Source organism: Apostichopus japonicus, chromosome 16 (assembly GCF_037975245.1).
Source record: "Apostichopus japonicus isolate 1M-3 chromosome 16, ASM3797524v1, whole genome shotgun sequence".
NCBI lineage: Eukaryota > Metazoa > Echinodermata > Holothuroidea > Aspidochirotida > Stichopodidae > Apostichopus > Apostichopus japonicus.
Window position 1 is genome coordinate 32,174,465 of NC_092576.1, and position 25,843 is coordinate 32,200,307.

Here is a 25,843-nt window from a genome sequence, read left to right on the forward strand (position 1 = left end):
AACATGCCTAAAGTATGTTTTAACCATGTACAGCTATATAGTAACCATAGCATGTATACAGTATGTTTCAAACATGTACAGCTACCTAGTAATCATAGCAAGCCTAAATTATGTTTCAACCATGTACAGCAACCTAGTAATCAAAACATGCCTATAGTATGTTTTAACCATGTACAGCTACCTAGTAACCATAGCATGCCTATAGTATGTTTCAACCATGTACAGCAACCTAGTAACCAAAACATGCCTAGAGTATGTTTCAACCATGTACAACTACCTAGTAACCATAGCATGCTAATAGTATTTTTCAACCATGTACAGCTACATAGTAACCATAGCATGTATTCAATATGTCTGAACTATGTACAGCTACCTAGTAACCACAGCATCTATACAGTATGTTTCAACTATGTACAGCTACCTAGTAACCATAGCATGTATACAGTATGTTTCAACTATGTTCAGCTACCTAGTAATCATAGCATGCCTAAAGTATGTTTCAACCTTGTACAGCAACCTAGTAACCATAGCATGCCTATAGTATGTTTCAACCATGTACAGCTACATAGTAACCATAGCATGTATACAGTATGTTTTAACCATGTACAGCTACATAGTAATCATAGCATGCCTAAAGTATGTTTCACCCATGTACAGCAACCTAGTAATCAAAACATGCCTATAGTATGTTTTAACCATGTACAGCTTCCTAGTAACCATATCATGCCTAGAGTATGTTTCAACCTTGTACAGCAACATAGTAACCATAGCATGCCTATAGCATGTTTCAACCATGTTTAGTAACCTAGTAACCAAAACATGCCTTTGGTATGTTTTAACCATGTACAGCTACCTTGTAACCATAGCATGCCTATAGTATGTTTCAACCATGTACAGCTACCTAGTAACCATAGCATGCCTAATGTATGTTTCAACCATGTACAGCTTCCTAGTAACCATATCATGCCTAGAGTATGTTTCAACCATGTACAGCTACATAGTAACCATAGCATGCCTATAGTATGATTCAACAATGTACTGTACAGCTACCTAGTAACCATAGCATGCCTAAAGTATGTTTCAACTATGTACAGCAACCTAGTAATCAAAACATGCCTATAGTATGTTTTAACCATGTACAGCTACCTAGTAACCATAGCATGCCTATAGTATGTTTCAACCATGTACAGCAACCTAGTAACCAAAACATGCCTATAGTATGTTTCAACCATTTACAACTACCTAGTAACCATAGCATGTATACAGTATGTTTCAAACATGTACAGCTACCAAGTAATCATAGCATGCCTATAGTATGTTTCAACCTTGTACAGCAACCTAGTTACCAAATCATGCCTATACTATGTTTTAACCATGTACAGCTACCTAGTAACCATAGCATGCCTCAAGTATGTTTCAACTATGTACAGCAACCTAGTAACCAAAACATGCCTATAGTATGTTTTAACCATGTACAGCTACCTAGTAACCATAGCATTCCTAAAGTATGTTTCAACCATGTACAGCAACCTAGTAACCTAAACATGCCTATAGTATGTGTTAACCATGTACAGCTACCTGGTAACCATAGCATGCCTATAGTATGTTTCAACCATGTACAGCTACCTAGTAACCATAGCATGCCTAAAGTATGTTTCAACCATGTACAGCTACGTAGTAACCATAGCATGTATACAGTATGTTCCAGAAATGTACAGCTACCTAGTAACCATAGCATGCCTATAGTATGTTTCAACCATGTACAGCTACATAATAACCATGGCATGTATTCAATATGTTTTAACTATGTACAGCAACCTAGTAACCATAGCATGCCTATAGTATGTTTTAACCATGTACAGCTACCCAGTAACCATAGCATGTATACAGTTCATCTCAACTATGTACAGCTACCTAGTTACCATAGCATGTATACAGTATGTTTCAACTATGTACAGCTACCTAGTCCTAGTTACCATAGCATGTCTATAGTATGTTTCAACTATGTACAGCTACCTTGTAACCATAGCATGCCTATAGTATGTTTCAACTATGTACAGCTACCTAGTAACCATAGCATGTATGTTTTAACCATGTTCAGGTACCTAGTAACCATAGCATGCCTACAGTATGTTTCAACCATGTACAACTACCTAGTAACCATAGCATTACTATTGTATGTTTTAACCATGTTCAGGTACCTTGTAACCATAGCATGCCTATAGTATGTATTAACTATGTACAGCTACCTAGTAACCATAGCATGTATACCATATGTCTTAACTATGTACAGCTATACCTAGTAACCATAGCATGTATACAGTATGTCTCAACTATGTACAGCTACCTAGTAACCATAGCATGTATACAGTATGTTTTAACTATGTACAGCGACCTAGTTACCATAGCATGTATACAGAATGTCTCAACTATGTACAGCTACCAAGTAACCATAGCATGTATATACAGTATGTTTTAATTATGTTCAGCTACATAGTAACCATAGCATGCCTACAGTATGTTTCAACCATGTACAACTACCTAGTAACCATAGCATGCCTATAGTATGTTTTAACCATGTTCAGCTACCTAGTAACCATAGCATGCCTATTGTATGTTTCAACTATGTACAGCTACCTAGTAACAATAGCATGTATACAGTATGTTTTAACTAAGTTCAGCTACCTAGTAACCATAGCATGCCTACAGTATGTTTCAACCATGTACAGCTACCTAGTAACCATAGTGTGCCAATATTATGTTTCAACCATGTACAGCTACATAGTAACCATAGCATGTATACAGTATGTCTCAACTATGTACAGCTACCTAGTAACTATAGCATGTATACAATATGTTTTAACCATGTACAGCTACCTAGTAACCAAGCATGTATACAGTATGTTTCAACTATGTACAGCTACCTAGTCCTAGTAACCATAGCATGCCTATTGTATAATTCAACTATGTACAGCTACCTAGTAACCATAGCATGCCTATAGTATGTTGTAACGATGTACAGCTACCTAGTAACCATAGCATGTATACAGTATGTTTCAAAAATTTACAGCTACCCAGTAACCATAGCATGTATACCGTATGTTTTAACTATGTTCAGCTACCTAGTAATCATAGCATGCCTAGAGTATGTTTCAACCATGTACAACTACCTAGTAACCATAGCATGCTTGTAGTATGTTTCAACCATGTACAGCTACATGGTAACCATAGCATGTATTCAATATGTCTGAACTATGTACAGCTACCTAGTAACCACAGCATCTATACAGTATGTTTCAACTATGTACAGCTACCTAGTAACCATAGCATGTATACAGTATGTTTCAACTATGTTCAGCTACCTAGTAATCATAGCATGCCTAAAGTATGTTTCAACTATGTACAGCTACCTAGTAACCATAGCATGTATACAGTATGTTTCAACTATGTACAGCAACCTAGTAATCAAAACATGCCTATAGTATGTTTTAACCATGTACAGCTACATAGTAACCATAGCATGCCTATAGTATGTTTCAACCATGTTTAGTAACCTAGTAACCAAAACATGCCTTTAGTATGTTTTAACCATGTACAGCTACCTTGTAACCATAGCATGCCTATAGTATGTTTCAACCATGTACAGCTACATAGAAACCATAGCATGTATACAGTATGTTTCAGAAATGTACAGCTACCTAGTAACCATAGCATGTATACAGTATGTTTCAACTATGTTCAGCTACCTAGTAATCATAGCATGCCTAAAGTATGTTTCAACCTTGTACAGCAACCTAGTAACCATAGCATGCCTATAGTATGTTTCAACCATGTACAGCTACATAGTAACCATAGCATGTATACAGTATGTTTTAACCATGTACAGCTACATAGTAATCATAGCATGCCTAAAGTATGTTTCAACCATGTACAGCAACCTAGTAATCAAAACATGCCTATAGTATGTTTTAACCATGTACAGCTACATAGTAACCATAGCATGCCTATAGTATGTTTCAACCATGTTTAGTAACCTAGTAACCAAAACATGCCTTTGGTATGTTTTAACCATGTACAGCTACCTTGTAACCATAGCATGCCTATAGTATGTTTCAACCATGTACAGCTACCTAGTAACCATAGCATGCCTAATGTATGTTTCAACCATGTACAGCTTCCTAGTAACCATATCATGCCTAGAGTATGTTTCAACCATGTACAGCTACATAGTAACCATAGCATGCCTATAGTATGATTCAACAATGTACTGTACAGCTACCTAGTAACCATAGCATGCCTAAAGTATGTTTCAACTATGTACAGCAACCTAGTAATCAAAACATGCCTAAAGTATGTTTTAACCATGTACAGCTATATAGTAACCATAGCATGTATACAGTATGTTTCAAACATGTACAGCTACCTAGTAATCATAGCAAGCCTAAATTATGTTTCAACCATGTACAGCAACCTAGTAATCAAAACATGCCTATAGTATGTTTTAACCATGTACAGCTACCTAGTAACCATAGCATGCCTATAGTATGTTTCAACCATGTACAGCAACCTAGTAACCAAAACATGCCTAGAGTATGTTTCAACCATGTACAACTACCTAGTAACCATAGCATGCTAATAGTATGTTTCAACCATGTACAGCTACATAGTAACCATGGCATGTATTCAATATGTCTGAACTATGTACAGCTACCTAGTAACCACAGCATCTATACAGTATGTTTCAACTATGTACAGCTACCTAGTAACCATAGCATGTATACAGTATGTTTCAACTATGTTCAGCTACCTAGTAATCATAGCATGCCTAAAGTATGTTTCAACCTTGTACAGCAACCTAGTAACCATAGCATGCCTATAGTATGTTTCAACCATGTACAGCTACATAGTAACCATAGCATGTATACAGTATGTTTTAACCATGTACAGCTACATAGTAATCATAGCATGCCTAAAGTATGTTTCAACCATGTACAGCAACCTAGTAATCAAAACATGCCTATAGTATGTTTTAACCATGTACAGCTACATAGTAACCATAGCATGCCTATAGTATGTTTCAACCATGTTTAGTAACCTAGTAACCAAAACATGCCTTTGGTATGTTTTAACCATGTACAGCTACCTTGTAACCATAGCATGCCTATAGTATGTTTCAACCATGTACAGCTACCTAGTAACCATAGCATGCCTAATGTATGTTTCAACCATGTACAGCTTCCTAGTAACCATATCATGCCTAGAGTATGTTTCAACCATGTACAGCTACATAGTAACCATAGCATGCCTATAGTATGTTTCAACCATGTACAGCTACCTAGTAACCATAGCATGCCTAATGTATGTTTCAACCATGTACAGCTTCCTAGTAACCATATCATGCCTAGAGTATGTTTCAACCATGTACAGCTACATAGTAACCATAGCATGCCTATAGTATGATTCAACAATGTACTGTACAGCTACCTAGTAACCATAGCATGCCTAAAGTATGTTTCAACTATGTACAGCAACCTAGTAATCAAAACATGCCTAAAGTATGTTTTAACCATGTACAGCTATATAGTAACCATAGCATGTATACAGTATGTTTCAAACATGTACAGCTACCTAGTAATCATAGCAAGCCTAAATTATGTTTCAACCATGTACAGCAACCTAGTAATCAAAACATGCCTATAGTATGTTTTAACCATGTACAGCTACCTAGTAACCATAGCATGCCTATAGTATGTTTCAACCATGTACAGCAACCTAGTAACCAAAACATGCCTATAGTATGTTTCAACCATTTACAACTACCTAGTAACCATAGCATGTATACAGTATGTTTCAAACATGTACAGCTACCAAGTAATCATAGCATGCCTAAAGTATGTTTCAACCTTGTACAGCAACCTAGTTACCAAAACATGCCTATACTATGTTTTAACCATGTACAGCTACCTAGTAACCATAGCATGCCTATAGTATGTGTTAACCATGTACAGCTACCTGGTAACCATAGCATGCCTATAGTATGTTTCAACCATGTACAGCTACCTAGTAACCATAGCATGCCTAAAGTATGTTTCAACCATGTACAGCTACGTAGTAACCATAGCATGTATACAGTATGTTCAAGAAATGTACAGCTACCTAGTAACCATAGCATGCCTATAGTATGTTTCAACCATGTACAGCTACATAATAACCATGGCATGTATTCAATATGTTTTAACTATGTACAGCAACCTAGTAACCATAGCATGCCTATAGTATGTTTTAACCATGTACAGCTACCTAGTTACCATAGCATGTATACAGTATGTTTCAACTATGTACAGCTACCTAGTCCTAGTAACCATAGCATGTCTATAGTATGTTTCAACTATGTACAGCTACCTTGTAACCATAGCATGCCTATAGTATGTTTCAACTATGTACAGCTACCTAGTAACCATAGCATGTATGTTTTAACCATGTTCAGGTACCTAGTAACCATAGCATGCCTACAGTATGTTTCAACCATGTACAACTACCTAGTAACCATAGCATTACTATTGTATGTTTTAACCATGTTCAGGTACCTTGTAACCATAGCATGCCTATAGTATGTATTAACTATGTACAGCTACCTAGTAACCATAGCATGTATACCATATGTCTTAACTATGTACAGCTATACCTAGTAACCATAGCATGTATACAGTATGTCTCAACTATGTACAGCTACCTAGTAACCATAGCATGTATACAGTATGTTTTAACTATGTACAGCGACCTAGTTACCATAGCATGTATACAGAATGTCTCAACTATGTACAGCTACCAAGTAACCATAGCATGTATATACAGTATGTTTTAATTATGTTCAGCTACATAGTAACCATAGCATGCCTACAGTATGTTTCAACCATGTACAACTACCTAGTAACCATAGCATGCCTATAGTATGTTTTAACCATGTTCAGCTACCTAGTAACCATAGCATGCCTATTGTATGTTTCAACTATGTACAGCTACCTAGTAACCATAGCATGCATACAGTATGTTTTAACTAAGTTCAGCTACCTAGTAACCATAGCATGCCTACAGTATGTTTCAACCATGTACAGCTACCTAGTAACCATAGTGTGCCAATATTATGTTTCAACCATGTACAGCTACATAGTAACCATAGCATGTATACAGTATGTCTCAACTATGTACAGCTACCTAGTAACTATAGCATGTATACAATATGTTTTAACCATGTACAGCTACCTAGTAACCAAGCATGTATACAGTATGTTTCAACTATGTACAGCTACCTAGTCCTAGTAACCATAGCATGCCTATTGTATAATTCAACTATGTACAGCTACCTAGTAACCATAGCATGCCTATAGTATGTTGTAACCATGTACAGCTACCTAGTAACCATAGCATGTATACAGTATGTTTCAAAAATTTACAGCTACCCAGTAACCATAGCATGTATACCGTATGTTTTAACTATGTTCAGCTACCTAGTAATCATAGCATGCCTAGAGTATGTTTCAACCATGTACAACTACCTAGTAACCATAGCATGCTTGTAGTATGTTTCAACCATGTACAGCTACATGGTAACCATAGCATGTATTCAATATGTCTGAACTATGTACAGCTACCTAGTAACCACAGCATCTATACAGTATGTTTCAACTATGTACAGCTACCTAGTAACCATAGCATGTATACAGTATGTTTCAACTATGTTCAGCTACCTAGTAATCATAGCATGCCTAAAGTATGTTTCAACTATGTACAGCTACCTAGTAACCATAGCATGTATACAGTATGTTTCAACTATGTACAGCAACCTAGTAATCAAAACATGCCTATAGTATGTTTTAACCATGTACAGCTACATAGTAACCATAGCATGCCTATAGTATGTTTCAACCATGTTTAGTAACCTAGTAACCAAAACATGCCTTTAGTATGTTTTAACCATGTACAGCTACCTTGTAACCATAGCATGCCTATAGTATGTTTCAACCATGTACAGCTACATAGAAACCATAGCATGTATACAGTATGTTTCAGAAATGTACAGCTACCTAGTAACCATAGCATGCCTAAAGTATGTTTCAACCATGTACAGTAACCTAGTAACCTAAACATGCCTATAGTATGTGTTAACCATGTACAGCTACCTGGTAACCATAGCATGCCTATAGTATGTTTCAACCATGTACAGCTACCGAGTAACCATAGCATGCCTAAAGTATGTTTCAACCATGTACAGCTACGTAGTAACCATAGCATGTATACAGTATGTTCCAGAAATGTACAGCTATCTAGTAACCATAGCATGCCTATAGTATGTTTCAACCATGTACAGCTACATAGTAACCATAGCATGTATACAATATGTTTCAACTATGTACAGCAACCTAGTAACCATAGCATGCCTATAGTATGTTTCAACCATGTACAGCTACATAGTAACCATAGCATGTATACAATATGTTTCAACCATGAACAGCTACATAGTAACCATATCATGTATACAATATGTTTCAACTATGTACAGCAACCTAGTAACCATAGCATGCCTATAGTATGTTTCAACCATGTACAGCTACATAATAACCATGGCATGTATACAGTATGTTTTAACTATGTACAGCAACCTAGTAACCATAGCATGCTTATAGTATGTTTCCACTATGTACAGGTACCTAGTAACCATAGCATGTATACAGTATGTTTCAACTATGTTCAGCTACCTAGTAACCATAGCATTTATACTGTATGTTTCAACTATGTACAGCTACCTAGTATCCATAGCATGTCTATAGTATATTTCAACCATGTACAGCTACATAGTAACCATAGCATGCAAATAGTATGTTTGAACTATGTACAGCTACCTTGTAACCATAGCATATAGTATGTATCAACTATGTACAGCTACCTAGTAACCATAGCATGTATACAATATGTTTCAACCGTGTACAGCTACCTAGTAACCATAGCATGCTAATAGTATGTTTCAACCATGTACAGCTACATAGTAACCATAGCATGTAGTCAATATGTCTGAACTATGTACAGCTACCTAGTAATCACAGCATCTATACAGTATGTTTCAACTATGTACAGCTACATAGTAACCATAGCATGTATACAGTATGTTTCAACTATGTTCAGCTACCTAGTAACCATAGCATTTATACAGTATGTTTCAACTATGTATAGCTACCTAGTAACCAAAACATGCCTATAGTATGTTTTACCCATGTACAGCTACCTTGTAACCATAGCATGCCTATAGTATGTTTCAACCATGTACAGCTACATAGTAACCATAGCATGCAAATAGTATGTTTCAACTATGTTCAGCTATCTAGTAACTATAGCATATAGTATTTCTCAACTATGTACAGCTACCTAGTAACCACATAGCATGCCTAAAGTGTGTTACAACCATGTACAGCAACCTAGTAACCATAGCATGCCTAAAGTTTGTTTCAACCATGTACAGCAACCTAGTAACCAAAACATGCCTATAGTATGTTTTACCCCTGTACAGCTACCTTGTAACCATAGCATGCCTATAGTATGTTTCAACCATGTACAGCTACATAGTTACCATAGCATGCCTATAGTATGTTTCAACCATGTACAGCTACATAGTAACCATAGCATGTATACAGTATGTTTCAGAAATGTACAGCTACCTAGTAACCATAGCATGCCTAAAGTATGTTTCAACCATGTACAGCAACCTAGTAATCAAAACATGCCTAAAGTATGTTTTAACCATGTACAGCTACCTAGTAACCATAGAATGCCTAAAGTATGTTTCAACCATGTACAGCTACATAGTAACCATAGCATGTATACAGTATGTTTCAAACATGTGCAGCTACCTAGTAATCATAGCAAGCCTAAATTATGTTTCAACCATGTACAGCAACCTAGTAATCAAAACATGCCTATAGTATGTTTTAACCATGTACAGCAACCTAGTAACCAAAACATGCCTATAGTATGTTTCAACCATTTACAACTACCTAGTAACCATAGCATGTATACAGTATGTTTCAAACATGTACAGCTACCTAGTAATCATAGCATGCCTAAAGTATGTTTCAACCTTGTACAGCAACCTAGTAACCAGAACATGCCTATACTATGTTTTAACCATGTACAGCTACCTAGTAACCATAGCATGCCTCAAGTATGTTTCAACTATGTACAGCAACCTAGTAACCAAAACATGCCTATAGTATGTTTTAACCATGTACAGCTACCTAGTAATCATAGCATGCCTAGAGTATGTTTCAACCATGTACAGCTACATAGTAACCATAGCATGCCTATAGTATGATTCAACAATGTACTGTGCAGCTACCTAGTAACCATAGCATGCCTAAAGTATGTTTCAACCATGTACAGCAACCTAGTAACCAAAACATGCCTATAGTATGTTTTAACCATATACAGCTACCTTGTAACCATAGCATGCCTATAGTATGTTTCAACCATGTGCAGCTACATAGTAACCATAGCATGTATACAGTATGTTTCCAACATGTACAGCAACCTATAGTAACCATATCATGCCTATAATATGATTCAACTATGTAGAGCTACATAGTAACCATAGCATGCCTAAAGTATGTTTTAACCATGTACAGCTACCTAGTAACCATAGCATCCCTAAAGTTTGTTTCAACCATGTACAGAAACCTAGTAATCAAAACATGCCTACAGTATGTTTTAACCATGTACAGCTACCTAGTAACTATAGCATGCCTAAAGTATGTTTGAACCATGTACAGCAACCTAGTAACCAAACATGCCTATAGTATATTTTAACCATGTACAGCTACTTTGTAACCATAGCATGCCTATAGTATGTTTCAACCATGTACAGCTACATAGTAACCATAGCATGTATACAGTATGTTTCAAAATTTACAGCTACCTAGTAATCATAGCATGCCTAAAGTATGTTTCAACCTTGTACAGCAACCTAGTAACCAAAACATGCCTATACTATGTTTTAACCATGTAAAGCTACCTAGTAACCATAGCATGCCTATAGTATGTTTCAACCATGTACAGCAACCTAGTTACCAAAACATGCCTATAGTATGTTTTAACCATGTACAGCTACCTTGTAACCATGGCATGCCTATAGTATGTTTCAACCATGTACAGCTACATTGTAACCATGGCATGTATACAGTATGTTTCAAACATGTACAGCTACCTAGTAATCATAGCATGCCTAAAGTATGTTTCAACCATGTACAGCAACCTAGTAACCAAAACATGCCTATAGTATGTTTTAACCATGTACAGCTACATAGTAACCATTGCATGCCAATAGTATGATTCAACAATGTACAGCTACCTAGTAACCATAGCATGCCTAAAGTATGTTTGAACCATGTACAGCAACCTAGTAACCAAAACATGCCTATAGTATGTTTTACCCATGTACAGCTATCTTGTAACCATAGCATGCCTAAAGTATGTTTCAACCATGTACAGCTACATAGTAACCATACCATGTATACAGTATGTTTCAACCATGTACAGCTACCTAGTAATCATAGCATGCCTAAAGTATGTTTCAACCATGTACAGCAACCTAGTAATCAAAACATGCCTATAGTATGTTTTAACCATGTACAGCTACCTAGTAACCATAGCATGCCTATAGTATGTGTCAACCATGTACAGTAACCTAGTAACCAAAACATGCCTTTAGTATGTTTTAACCATGTATAGCTACATAGTAACCATAGCATGCCTAAAGTATGTTTCAACCATGTACAGTAACCTAGTAACCAAAACATGCCTATAGTATGTTTCAACCATGTACAGCTACCTTGTAACCTTAGCATGCCTATAGTATGTTTCAACCATGTACAGCTACATAGTTACCATAGCATGTATACATTATGTTTCAAACACGTACAGCTACCTAGTAATCATAGCATGCCTAAAGTATGATGTTTCAACCTTGTACAGTAACCTAGTAACCAAAACATGCCTATACTATGTTTTAACCATGTAGAGCTACCTAGTAAGCATAGCATGCCTAAAGTTTGTTTCAACCATGTACAGCAACCTAGTAACCAAAACATGCCTATAGTATGTTTTACCCCTGTACAGCTACCTTGTAACCATAGCATGCCTATAGTATGTTTCAACCATGTACAGCTACATAGTTACCATAGCATGTATACCGTATGTTTTAACTATGTTCAGCTACCTAGTAATCATAGCATGCCTAGAGTATGTGTCAACCATGTACAACTACCTAGTAACCATAGCATGCTTGTAGTATGTTTCAACCATGTACAGCTACATGGTAACCATAGCATGTATTCAATATGTCTGAACTATGTACAGCTACCTAGTAACCACAGCATCTATACAGTATGTTTCAACTATGTACAGCTACCTAGTAACCATAGCATGTATACAGTATGTTTCAACTATGTTCAGCTACCTAGTAATCATAGCATGCCTAAAGTATGTTTCAACTATGTACAGCTACCTAGTAACCATAGCATGTATACAGTATGTTTCAACTATGTACAGCAACCTAGTAATCAAAACATGCCTATAGTATGTTTTAACCATGTACAGCTACATAGTAACCATAGCATGCCTATAGTATGTTTCAACCATGTTTAGTAACCTAGTAACCAAAACATGCCTTTAGTATGTTTTAACCATGTACAGCTACCTTGTAACCATAGCATGCCTATAGTATGTTTCAACCATGTACAGCTACACAGAAACCATAGCATGTATACAGTATGTTTCAGAAATGTACAGCTACCTAGTAACCATAGCATGCCTAAAGTATGTTTCAACCATGTACAGCAACCTAGTAACCTAAACATGCCTATAGTATGTGTTAACCATGTACAGCTACCTGGTAACCATAGCATGCCTATAGTATGTTTCAACCATGTACAGCTACCGAGTAACCATAGCATGCCTAAAGTATGTTTCAACCATGTACAGCTACGTAGTAACCATAGCATGTATACAGTATGTTCCAGAAATGTACAGCTATCTAGTAACCATAGCATGCCTATAGTATGTTTCAACCATGTACAGCTACATAGTAACCATAGCATGTATACAATATGTTTCAACTATGTACAGCAACCTAGTAACCATAGCATGCCTATAGTATGTTTCAACCATGTACAGCTACATAGTAACCATAGCATGTATACAATATGTTTCAACCATGTACAGCTACATAGTAACCATAGCATGTATACAATATGTTTCAACTATGTACAGCAACCTAGTAACCATAGCATGCCTATAGTATGTTTCAACCATGTACAGCTACATAATAACCATGGCATGTATACAGTATGTTTTAACTATGTACAGCAACCTAGTAACCATAGCATGCTTATAGTATGTATCCACTATGTACAGGTACCTAGTAACCATAGCATGTATACAGTATGTTTCAACTATGTTCAGCTACCTAGTAACCATAGCATTTATACTGTATGTTTCAACTATGTACAGCTACCTAGTATCCATAGCATGTCTATAGTATGTTTCAACCATGTACAGCTACATAGTAACCATAGCATGCAAATAGTATGTTTGAACTATGTACAGCTACCTTGTAACCATAGCAAATAGTATGTATCAACTATGTACAGCTACCTAGTAACCATAGCATGTATACAATATGTTTCAACCGTGTACAGCTACCTAGTAACCATAGCATGCTAATAGTATGTTTCAACCATGTACAGCTACATAGTAACCATAGCATGTAGTCAATATGTCTGAACTATGTACAGCTACCTAGTAATCACAGCATCTATACAGTATGTTTCAACTATGTACAGCTACATAGTAACCATAGCATGTATACAGTATGTTTCAACTATGTTCAGCTACCTAGTAACCATAGCATTTATACAGTATGTTTCAACTATGTATAGCTACCTAGTAACCAAAACATGCCTATAGTATGTTTTACCCATGTACAGCTACCTTGTAACCATAGCATGCCTATAGTATGTTTCAACCATGTACAGCTACATAGTAACCATAGCATGCAAATAGTATGTTTCAACTATGTTCAGCTATCTAGTAACTATAGCATATAGTATTTCTCAACTATGTACAGCTACCTAGTAACCACATAGCATGCCTAAAGTGTGTTACAACCATGTACAGCAACCTAGTAACCATAGCATGCCTAAAGTTTGTTTCAACCATGTACAGCAACCTAGTAACCAAAACATGCCTATAGTATGTTTTACCCCTGTACAGCTACCTTGTAACCATAGCATGCCTATAGTATGTTTCAACCATGTACAGCTACATAGTAACCATAGCATGTATACAGTATGTTTTAACCATGTACAGCTACATAGTAACCATAGCATGCCTATAGTATGTTTCAACCATGTATAGTAACCTAGTAACCAAAACATGCCTTTAGTATGTTTTAACCATGTACAGCTACCTAGTAACCATAGCATGCCTATAGTATGTTTCAACCATGTACAGCTACATAGTAACCATAGCATGTATACAGTATGTTTCAGAAATGTACAGCTACCTAGTAACCATAGCATGCCTAAAGTATGTTTCAACCATGTACAGCAACCTAGTAATCAAAACATGCCTAAAGTATGTTTTAACCATGTACAGCTACCTAGTAACCATAGAATGCCTAAAGTATGTTTCAACCATGTACAGCTACATAGTAACCATAGCATGTATACAGTATGTTTCAAACATGTGCAGCTACCTAGTAATCATAGCAAGCCTAAATTATGTTTCAACCATGTACAGCAACCTAGTAATCAAAACATGCCTATAGTATGTTTTAACCATGTACAGCAACCTAGTAACCAAAACATGCCTATAGTATGTTTCAACCATTTACAACTACCTAGTAACCATAGCATGTATACAGTATGTTTCAAACATGTACAGCTACCTAGTAATCATAGCATGCCTAAAGTATGATTCAACCTTGTACAGCAACCTAGTAACCAGAACATGCCTATACTATGTTTTAACCATGTACAGCTACCTAGTAACCATAGCATGCCTCAAGTATGTTTCAACTATGTACAGCAACCTAGTAACCAAAACATGCCTAGAGTATGTTTCAACCATGTACAGCTACATAGTAACCATAGCATGCCTATAGTATGATTCAACAATGTACTGTGCAGCTACCTAGTAACCATAGCATGCCTAAAGTATGTTTCAACCATGTACAGCAACCTAGTAACCAAAACATGCCTATAGTATGTTTTAACCATATACAGCTACCTTGTAACCATAGCATGCCTATAGTATGTTTCAACCATGTGCAGCTACATAGTAACCATAGCATGTATACAGTATGTTTCCAACATGTACAGCAACCTATAGTAACCATATCATGCCTATAATATGATTCAACTATGTAGAGCTACATAGTAACCATAGCATGCCTAAAGTATGTTTTAACCATGTACAGCTACCTAGTAACCATAGCATCCCTAAAGTTTGTTTCAACCATGTACAGAAAAATAGTTATCAAAACATGCCTACAGTATGTTTTAACCATGTACAGCTACCTAGTAACTATAGCATGCCTAAAGTATGTTTGAACCATGTACAGCAACCTAGTAACCAAACATGCCTATAGTATATTTTAACCATGTACAGCTACTTTGTAACCATAGCATGCCTATAGTATGTTTCAACCATGTACAGCTACATAGTAACCATAGCATGTATACAGTATGTTTCAAAATTTACAGCTACCTAGTAATCATAGCATGCCTAAAGTATGTTTCAACCTTGTACAGCAACCTAGTAACCAAAACATGCCTATACTATGTTTTAACCATGTAAAGCTACCTAGTAACCATAGCATGCCTAAAGTATGTTTCAACCATGTACAGCAACCTAGTAACCAAAACATGCCTATAGTATGTTTTAACCATGTACAGCAACCTAGTAACCAAAACATGCCTATAGTATGTTTTACCCATGTACAGCTATCTTGTAACCATAGCATGCCTAAAGTATGTTTCAACCATGTACAGCTACATAGTAACCATACCATGTATACAGTATGTTTCAACCATGTACAGCTACCTAGTAATCATAGCATGCCTAAAGTATGTTTCAACCATGTACAGCAACCTAGTAATCAAAACATGCCTATAGTATGTTTTAACCATGTACAGCTACCTAGTAACCATAGCATGCCTATAGTATGTGTCAACCATGTACAGTAACCTAGTAACCAAAACATGCCTTTAGTATGTTTTAACCATGTATAGCTACATAGTAACCATAGCATGCCTAAAGTATGTTTCAACCATGTACAGCAACCTAGTAACCAAAACATGCCTATAGTATGTTTCAACCATGTACAGCTACCTTGTAACCTTAGCATGCCTATAGTATGTTTCAACCATGTACAGCTACATAGTTACCATAGCATGTATACAGTATGTTTTAAACACCTACAGCTACCTAGTAATCATAGCATGCCTAAAGTATGATGTTTCAACCTTGTACAGCAACCTAGTAACCAAAACATGCCTATACTATGTTTTAACCATGTAGAGCTACCTAGTAAGCATAGCATGCCTAAAGTATGTTTCAACCATGTACAGCTTCATAGTTACCATAGCATGCAAATAGTATGTTTCAACTATGTTCAGCTATCTAGTAACCATAGCATATAGTATTTCTCAACTATGTACAGCTACCTAGTAACCACATAGCATGCCTAAAGTATGTTTCAACCATGTACAGCAACCTAGTAGCCATAGCATGCCTAAAATATGTTTCAACCATGTACAGCAACCTAGTAACCAAAACATGGCTATAGTATGTTTTACCCATGTACAGCTACCTAGTAACCATAGCATGCCTATAGTATGTTTCAACCATGTACAGAAACCTAGTAATCAAAACATGCCTATAGTATGTTTTAACCATGTACAGCTACCTAGTAATCATAGCATGCCTAAAGTATGTTTCAACCTTGTACAGCAACCTAGTAACCAAAACATGCCTAAAGTATGTTTTAACCATGTACAGCTACCTAGTAACCATAGCATGCCTATAGTATGTTTCAACCATGTACAGCAACCTAGTTACCAAAACATGCCTATAGTATGTTTGAACCATGTACAGCTACCTTGTAACCATGGCATGCCTATAGTATGTTTCAACCATGTAAAGCTACATAGTAACCATGGCATGTATACAGTATGTTTCAAACATGTACAGCTACCTAGTAATCATAGCATGCCTAAAGTATGTTTCAACCTTGTACAGCAACCTAGTAACCAAACGTGCCTATACTATGTTTTAACCATGTACAGCTACCTAGTAACCATAGCATGCCTATAGTATGTTTCAACCATGTACAGCAACCTAGTTACCAAAACATGCCTATAGTATGTTTTAACCATGTACAGCTACCTTGTAACCATGGCATGCCTATAGTATGTTTCAACCATGTACAGCTACATAGTAACCATGGCATGTATACAGTATGTTTCAAACATGTACAGCTACCTAGTAATCATAGCATGCCTAAAGTATGTTTCAACCATGTACAGCAACCTAGTAACCGAAACATGCCTATAGTATGTTTTAACCATGTACAGCTACATAGTAACCATGGCATGTATACAGTATGTTTCAAACATGTACAGCTACCTAGTTACCAAAACATGCCTATAGTATGTTTTAACCATGTACAGCTACCTTGTAACCATGGCATGCCTATAGTATGTTTCAACCATGTACAGCTACATAGTAACCATGGCATGTATACATTATGTTTCAAACATGTACAGCTACTTAGTAATCATAGCATGCCTAAAGTATGTTTCAACCATGTACAGCAACCTAGTAACCGAAACATGCCTATAGTATGTTTTAACCATGTACAGCTACATAGTAACCATGGCATGTATACAGTATGTTTTAAACATGTACAGCTACCTAGTTACCAAAACATGCCTATAGTATGTTTTAACCATGTACAGCTACCTTGTTACCATGGCATGCCTATAGTATGTTTCAACCATGTACAGCTACATAGTAACCATGGCATGTATACATTATGTTTCAAACATGTACAGCTACCTAGTAATCATAGCATGTCTAAAGTATGTTTCAACAATGTACAGCTACCTAGTAACCAAAAAATGTGTATAGTATGTTTTAACCATGTACAGCTACCTTCTAACCATAGCATGCCTATAGTATGTTTCAACCATGTACAGCTTCATAGTTACCATAGCATGCAAATAGTATGTTTCAACTATGTTCAGCTATCTAGTAACCATAGCATATAGTATTTCTCAACTATGTACAGCTACCTAGTAACCACATAGCATGCCTAAAGTATGTTTCAACCATGTACAGCAACCTAGTAACCATAGCATGCCTAAAGTATGTTTCAACCATGTACAGCAACCTAGTAACCAAAACATGGCTATAGTATGTTTTACCCATGTACAGCTACCTAGTAACCATAGCATGCCTATAGTATGTTTCAACCATGTACAGAAACCTAGTAATCAAAACATGCCTATAGTATGTTTTAACCATGTACAGCTACCTAGTAATCATAGCATGCCTAAAGTATGTTTCAACCTTGTACAGCAACCTAGTAACCAAAACATGCCTAAAGTATGTTTTAACCATGTACAGCTACCTAGTAACCATAGCATGCCTATAGTATGTTTCAACCATGTACAGCAACCTAGTTACCAAAACATGCCTATAGTATGTTTGAACCATGTACAGCTACCTTGTAACCATGGCATGCCTATAGTATGTTTCAACCATGTACAGCTACATAGTAACCATGGCATGTATACATTATGTTTCAAACATGTACAGCTACCTAGTAATCATAGCATGCCTAAAGTATGTTTCAACAATGTACAGCTACCTAGTAACCAAAAAATGTGTATAGTATGTTTTAACCATGTACAGCTACCTTCTAACCATAGCATGCCTATAGTATGTTTCAACCATGTACAGCTTCATAGTTACCATAGCATGCAAATAGTATGTTTCAACTAAGTTCAGCTATCTAGTAACCATAGCATATAGTATTTCTCAACTATGTACAGCTACCTAGTAACCACATAGCATGCCTAAAGTATGTTTCAACCATGTACAGCAACCTAGTAACCATAGCATGCCTAAAGTATGTTTCAACCATGTACAGCAACCTAGTAACCAAAACATGGCTATAGTATGTTTTAACCATGTACAGCTACCTAGTAACCATAGCATGCCTATAGTATGTTTCAACCATGTACAGCAACCTAGTTACCAAAACATGCCTATAGTATGTTTGAACCATGTACAGCTACCTTGTAACCATGGCATGCCTATAGTATGTTTCAACCATGTACAGCTACATAGTAACCATGGCATGTATACAGTATGTTTCAAACATGTACAGCTACCTAGTAATCATAGCATGCCTAAAGTATGTTTCAACCTTGTACAGCAACCTAGTAACCAAAACGTGCCTATACTATGTTTTAACCATGTACAGCTACCTAGTAACCATAGCATGCCTATAGTATGTTTCAACCATGTACAGCAACCTAGTTACCAAAACATGCCTATAGTATGTTTTAACCATGTACAGCTACCTTGTAACCATGGCATGCCTATAGTATGTTTCAACCATGTACAGCTACATAGTAACCATGGCATGTATACAGTATGTTTCAAACATGTACAGCTACCTAGTAATCATAGCATGCCTAAAGTATGTTTCAACCATGTACAGCAACCTAGTAACCGAAACATGCCTATAGTATGTTTTAACCATGTACAGCTACATAGTAACCATGGCATGTATACAGTATGTTTCAAACATGTACAGCTACCTAGTAATCATAGTGTGCCCAAAGTATGTTTCAACCATGTACAGCAACCTAGTAACCAAAACATGCCTATAGTATGTTTTAACCATGTACAGCTACCTCCTAACCATAGCATGCCTATAGTATGTTTCAACCATGTACAGCTACATAGTAACCATAGCATGTATACAGTATGTTTCAACCATGTACAGCTACATAGTAACCATAGCATGCCTATAGTATGATTCAACAATGTACAGCTACTGTACATAGTAACCATAGCATGCCTATAGTATGTTTCAACTATGTACAGCTACCTAGTAACCATATCATGCCTATAGTATGTTTCAACCATGTACAGCTACATAGTAACCATATCATGCCTATAGTATGTTTTAACCATGTACAGCTACCTAGTAACCATAGCATGCCTATAGTATGATTCAACAATGCGAGAGACTGCGACCAATTGTTGATCGTGAGCTTCCAGTTGAGCAGGCCGGTTTCCGCAGAGGTCGTGGCACCAGAGACCAGATCCAAAATGTTCGCCACATTCTGGAAAAAACTTGAGAGTTCAACAGAAAGATCTACCTCTGCTTCATAGACTATGCCAAGGCCTTTGATTGTGTCAGGCACAGCAACATATGGAAGGATATGTGTGAATTGGGAGTCCCAGATCATCTGATCAAGCTAATAAGAAACCTATACGATGGTCAATAGGCTTGTGTGCGCACTGAAAAGGGAGATAGTGACTTGTTCAACATAGCTCAGGGCGTCAGACAAGGTTGCATATTATCTCCAACTCTGTTTAATCTTTATGCCGAATACATCATGAGACGCGCTCTTGCTGACTGGGATAGAGGTCTGTCAATTAGCGGCCGCAGAATCAGCAACTTGAGGTATGCTGATGACACCACTCTCCTGGCCACCAATGCATCTGATTTGAAAGATCTTCTCCTCAAAGTAAAAGCTGAAAGTGAGGCCCTGGGTCTGAGATTGAATGTCAGTAAGACCAAGATCATGATAGTTGGTGGCGACGGCAATGTAGAGCACTTCCTAGTTGATGGTACTGAAGTTGAGCAAGTCACCCAGTTTAATTTTCTTGGGTCTCTGATAACCAGCAGTGGTGGCTGTTCTGTGGAGATCAGAAGACGCTTAGCAATGGCCAGGTCAGCTATGGTTGGCCTGAACAAGATATGGGCTGATAGAGGCATCACAAAGGCAACAAAAACACACCTGGTTTCAGCACTTATCTTTCCAATAGCCATTTATGGATGTGAAACCTGGACTCCAACCAAATCTGACCAAAGGAGAATCAATTCATTTGAAATGTGGTGTTGGCGTAGGATGCTCCGCATATCCTGGATAATGAAGAGAACTAATGATAGTGTTCTGCAGGAGGTCCAGTCAAAAAAACCTCTTTTGTGCGTCATCCAGAGCCAAATGTTAAGTTACTTTGGTCACATTGCAAGAAGAGAAGGAGACTGTATTGAGAAAGTCATCATGCAAGGTCGAGTTGAAGGGAGCAGAAAACCTGGAAGACCCAGGACCAGATGGTTTGACCAAATAAAATCTTTGGTCCGATCGAGTTCTCTTCAAGATCTTTATTCTCTTGCCAAGGATCGTCAGAAATGGCGTGCCATTGTTGACGTCACAAGCTGTCAGTCATGACGGGATCGAACCAACCACAGCTACATAGTAACCATAGCATATAGTATGTCTCAACTATGTACAGCTACATAGTAACCATAGCATGCCTATAGTACGTTTCAAACACGTACAGCTACCTAGTAACCATATCATGCCTATAGTATGTTTCAACCATGTACAGCTACCTAGTAACCATAGCATGCCTAAAGTATGTTTCAACCATGTACAGCTTCCTAGTAACCATATCATGCCTAGAGTATGTTTCAACCATGTACAGCTACATAGTAACCATATCATGCCTATAGTATGTTTTAACTATGTTCAGCTATCTAGTAACCATAGCATGCCTATAGTATGTTTCAACCATGTACAGCTACCTAGTAACCATAGCATGCCTAAAGTATGTTTCAACCATGTACAGCTTCCTAGTAACCATATCATGCCTAGAGTATGTTTCAACCTTGTACAGCTACATAGTAACCATAGCATGCCTATAGTATGATTCAACAATGTACTGTACAGCTACCTAGTAACCATAGCATGCCTAAAGTATGTTTCAACCATGTACAGCTACCTAGTACCAAAACATGCCTATAGTATGTTTTAACCATGTACAGCTACCTTGTAACCATAGCATGCCTATAGTATGTTTCAACCATGTACAGCTACATAGTAACCATAGCATGCCTATAGTATGATTCAACTGTATGTACTGTTATGTAGTAACGATAGCACGTGTACAATATACCTCAACTATCTAAACAGTTTTAATTACCTGGTAACTTTAACATATGATGTGGTACATACTTAACATTTATGCTCAACTACTGTAGCCTATTTACAGAGCTAAGTATAGTATGATGTTATGTCATACACTTATAGTGTCATGAACCCTCATGTATATTTAACATATATGCAGATGTATGTAAATACTCTGTTAACTTATCCCTTAAATGATTTCCAGGAATTCAACATATATGTAGTGTGATTGGCTGCTGCTGTCTTGTGACAGAAACGTTAATTTATGATTGGAGGAAAGTATCTTGTCTTTTGCCTCGTGTATGACAGTTCTGTAAGCCAATTCAGTCTCACTGTATACCTCTACTGTGTAAGGTCTCCGTGTGTGAAGGCACTTAATATATACTAGAAATTACACTTATTATATACTGTAGGTTAACATATTTAATCTGATCAATCCGGCGAAATAAATAGTACGAATCCTTATATCTCTCTGTTGGACTGATTATTCACGTTATTCGTGTCGTCCCTGCCATGCGACCATCGAAATCTGCCTTAACGTACTGGGACGGACGCGACATATGAATTTATGTACTGTGTTTCTGTCAGAAAATCTATATATTATACTGTATACACTTGTTGAAGTTAACCATGCATTGATATGCACACAGTATGTCTGTCTCATAGTATAGATCCTATATATATTATAGTGTATGAACTTGATGAAGTTTACCATGCATTGATATGCATGCACACAGTATGTCTGTCTAAAGATCCTATATATATTATAGTGTATGAACTTGATGAAGTTTACCATGCATTGATATGCACACAGTATGTCTGTCTGAAGATCCTGTATATATTATACTGTATGCACTTGATGAAGTTTACCATGCATTGATAGGCACACAGTATGTCTGTCTAAAGATCCTATATATATTATAGTGTATGCATGAACTTGATGAAGTTTACCATGCATTGATACGCACACAGTATGTCTGTCTGAAGATCCTGTATATATTATAGTGTATGAACTTGATGAAGTTTACCATGCATTGATATGCACACAGTATGTCTGTCTAAAGATCCTGCATTATAGTGTATGAACTTGATGAAGTTTACCATGCATTGATATGCACACAGTATTTCTGTCTAAAGATCCTGTATGTATTATACTGTATGCACTTGATGAAGTTTACCGTGCATTGATATGCACACAGTATGTCTGTCTAGAGATCCTATATATATTATACTGTATGCACTTGATGAAGTTTACCATGCATTGATATGCACACAGTATGTCTGTCTAAAGATCCTATATATATTATAGTGTATGAACTTGATGAAGTTTACCATGCATTGATATGCACACAGTATGTCTGTCTAAAGATCCTGTATATATTATACTGTATGAACTTGATGAAGTTTACCATGCATTAATATGCACACAGTATGTCTGTCTAAAGATCCTATATATATTATAGTGTATGCACTTGATGAAGTTTACCATGCATTGATATGCACACAGTATGTCTGTCTATAGATCCTATATATATTATAGTGTATGAACTTGATGAAGTTTACCATGCATTGATATGCACACAGTATATGTCTGTCTAAAGATCCTGTATGTATTATACTGTATGCACTTGATGAAGTTTACCGTGCATTGATATGCACACAGTATGTCTGTCTAAAGATCCTATATATATTATAGTGTATGAACTTGATGAAGTTTACCATGCATTGATATGCACAGTATGTCTGTCTAAAGATCCTGTATATATTATACTGTATGCACTTGATGAAGTTTACCATGCATTGATACGCACACAGTATGTCTGTCTAAAGATCCTGTATATATTATACTGTATGCACTTGATGAAGTTTACCATGCATTGATACGCACACAGTATGTCTGTCTAAAGATCCTATATATATTATAGTGTATGCACTTGATGAAGTTTACCATGCATTGATAAGCACACAGTATGTCTGTCTAAAGATCCTATATATATTATAGTGTATGAACTTGATGAAGTTTACCATGCATTGATATGCACACAGTATGTCTGTCTAAAGATCCTGTATATATTATACTGTATGAACTTGATGAAGTTTACCATGCATTGATATGCACACAGTATGTCTGTCTAAAGATCCTGTATATATTATACTGTATGAACTTGATGAAGTTTACCATGCATTGATACGCACACAGTATGTCTGTCTAAAGATCCTGTATATATTATACTGTATGCACTTGATGAAGTTTACCATGCATTGATACGCACACAGTATGTCTGTCTAAAGATCCTATATATATTATAGTGTATGCACTTGATGAAGTTTACCATGCATTGATATGCACACAGTATGTCTGTCTATAGATCCTATATATATGATAGTGTATGAACTTGATGAAGTTTACCATGCATTGATATGCACACAGTATGTCTGTCTAAAGATCCTGTATATATTATAGTGTATGAACTTGATGAAGTTTACCATGCATTGATATGCACACAGTATGTCTGTCTAAAGATCCTATATATATTATACTGTATGCACTTGATGAAGTTTACCATGCATTGATATGCACACAGTATATGTCTGTCTGAAGATCCTGTATATATTATACTGTATGCACTTGATGTAGTTTACCATGCATTGATATGCACACAGTATGTCTGTCTAAAGATCCTATATATATTATAGTGTATGAACTTGATGAAGTTTACCATGCATTGATACGCACACAGTATGTCTGTCTAAAGATCCTATATATATTATAGTGTATGAACTTGATGAAGTTTATTATGCATTGATACGCACACAGTATGTCTGTCTAAAGATCCTGTATATATTATACTGTATGAACTTGATGAAGTTTACCATGCATTAATACGCACACAGTATGTCTGTCTAAAGATCCTATATATATTATACTGTATGCACTTGATGAAGTTTACCATGCATTGATAGGCACACAGTATGTCTGTCTATAGATCCTATATATTTTAGTGTATGAACTTGATGAAGTTTACCATGCATTGATATGCACACAGTATATGTCTGTCTAAAGATCCTGTATATATTATACTGTATGCACTTGATGAAGTTTACCATGCATTGATACGCACACAGTATGTCTGTCTAAAGATCCTATATATATTATAGTGTATGAACTTGATAAAGTTTACCATGCATGATATGCACACAGTATGTCTGTCTATAGATCCTGTATATATTATACTGTATGCACTTGATGAAGTTTACCATGCATTGATATGCACACAGTATGTCTGTCTAAAGATCCTATATATATTATAGTGTATGAACTTGATGAAGTTTACCATGCATTGATATGCACACAGTATATGTCTGTCTGAAGATCCTGTATATATTATACTGTATGCACTTGATGTAGTTTACCATGCATTGATATGCACACAGTATGTCTGTCTAAAGATCCTGTATATATTATAGTGTATGAACTTGATGAAGTTTACCATGCATTGATACGCACACAGTATGTCTGT

General features: G+C 36.5%; 1 long non-coding RNA gene across 2 annotated transcripts in view; it reads right to left on the bottom strand.

Annotated features, from left to right (window-relative positions):
• LOC139982167 (uncharacterized) overlaps positions 1-25,843 on the bottom strand; it is an 88,601-nt gene that overhangs the window by 27,606 nt on the left and 35,152 nt on the right. The window lies entirely within an intron of this gene.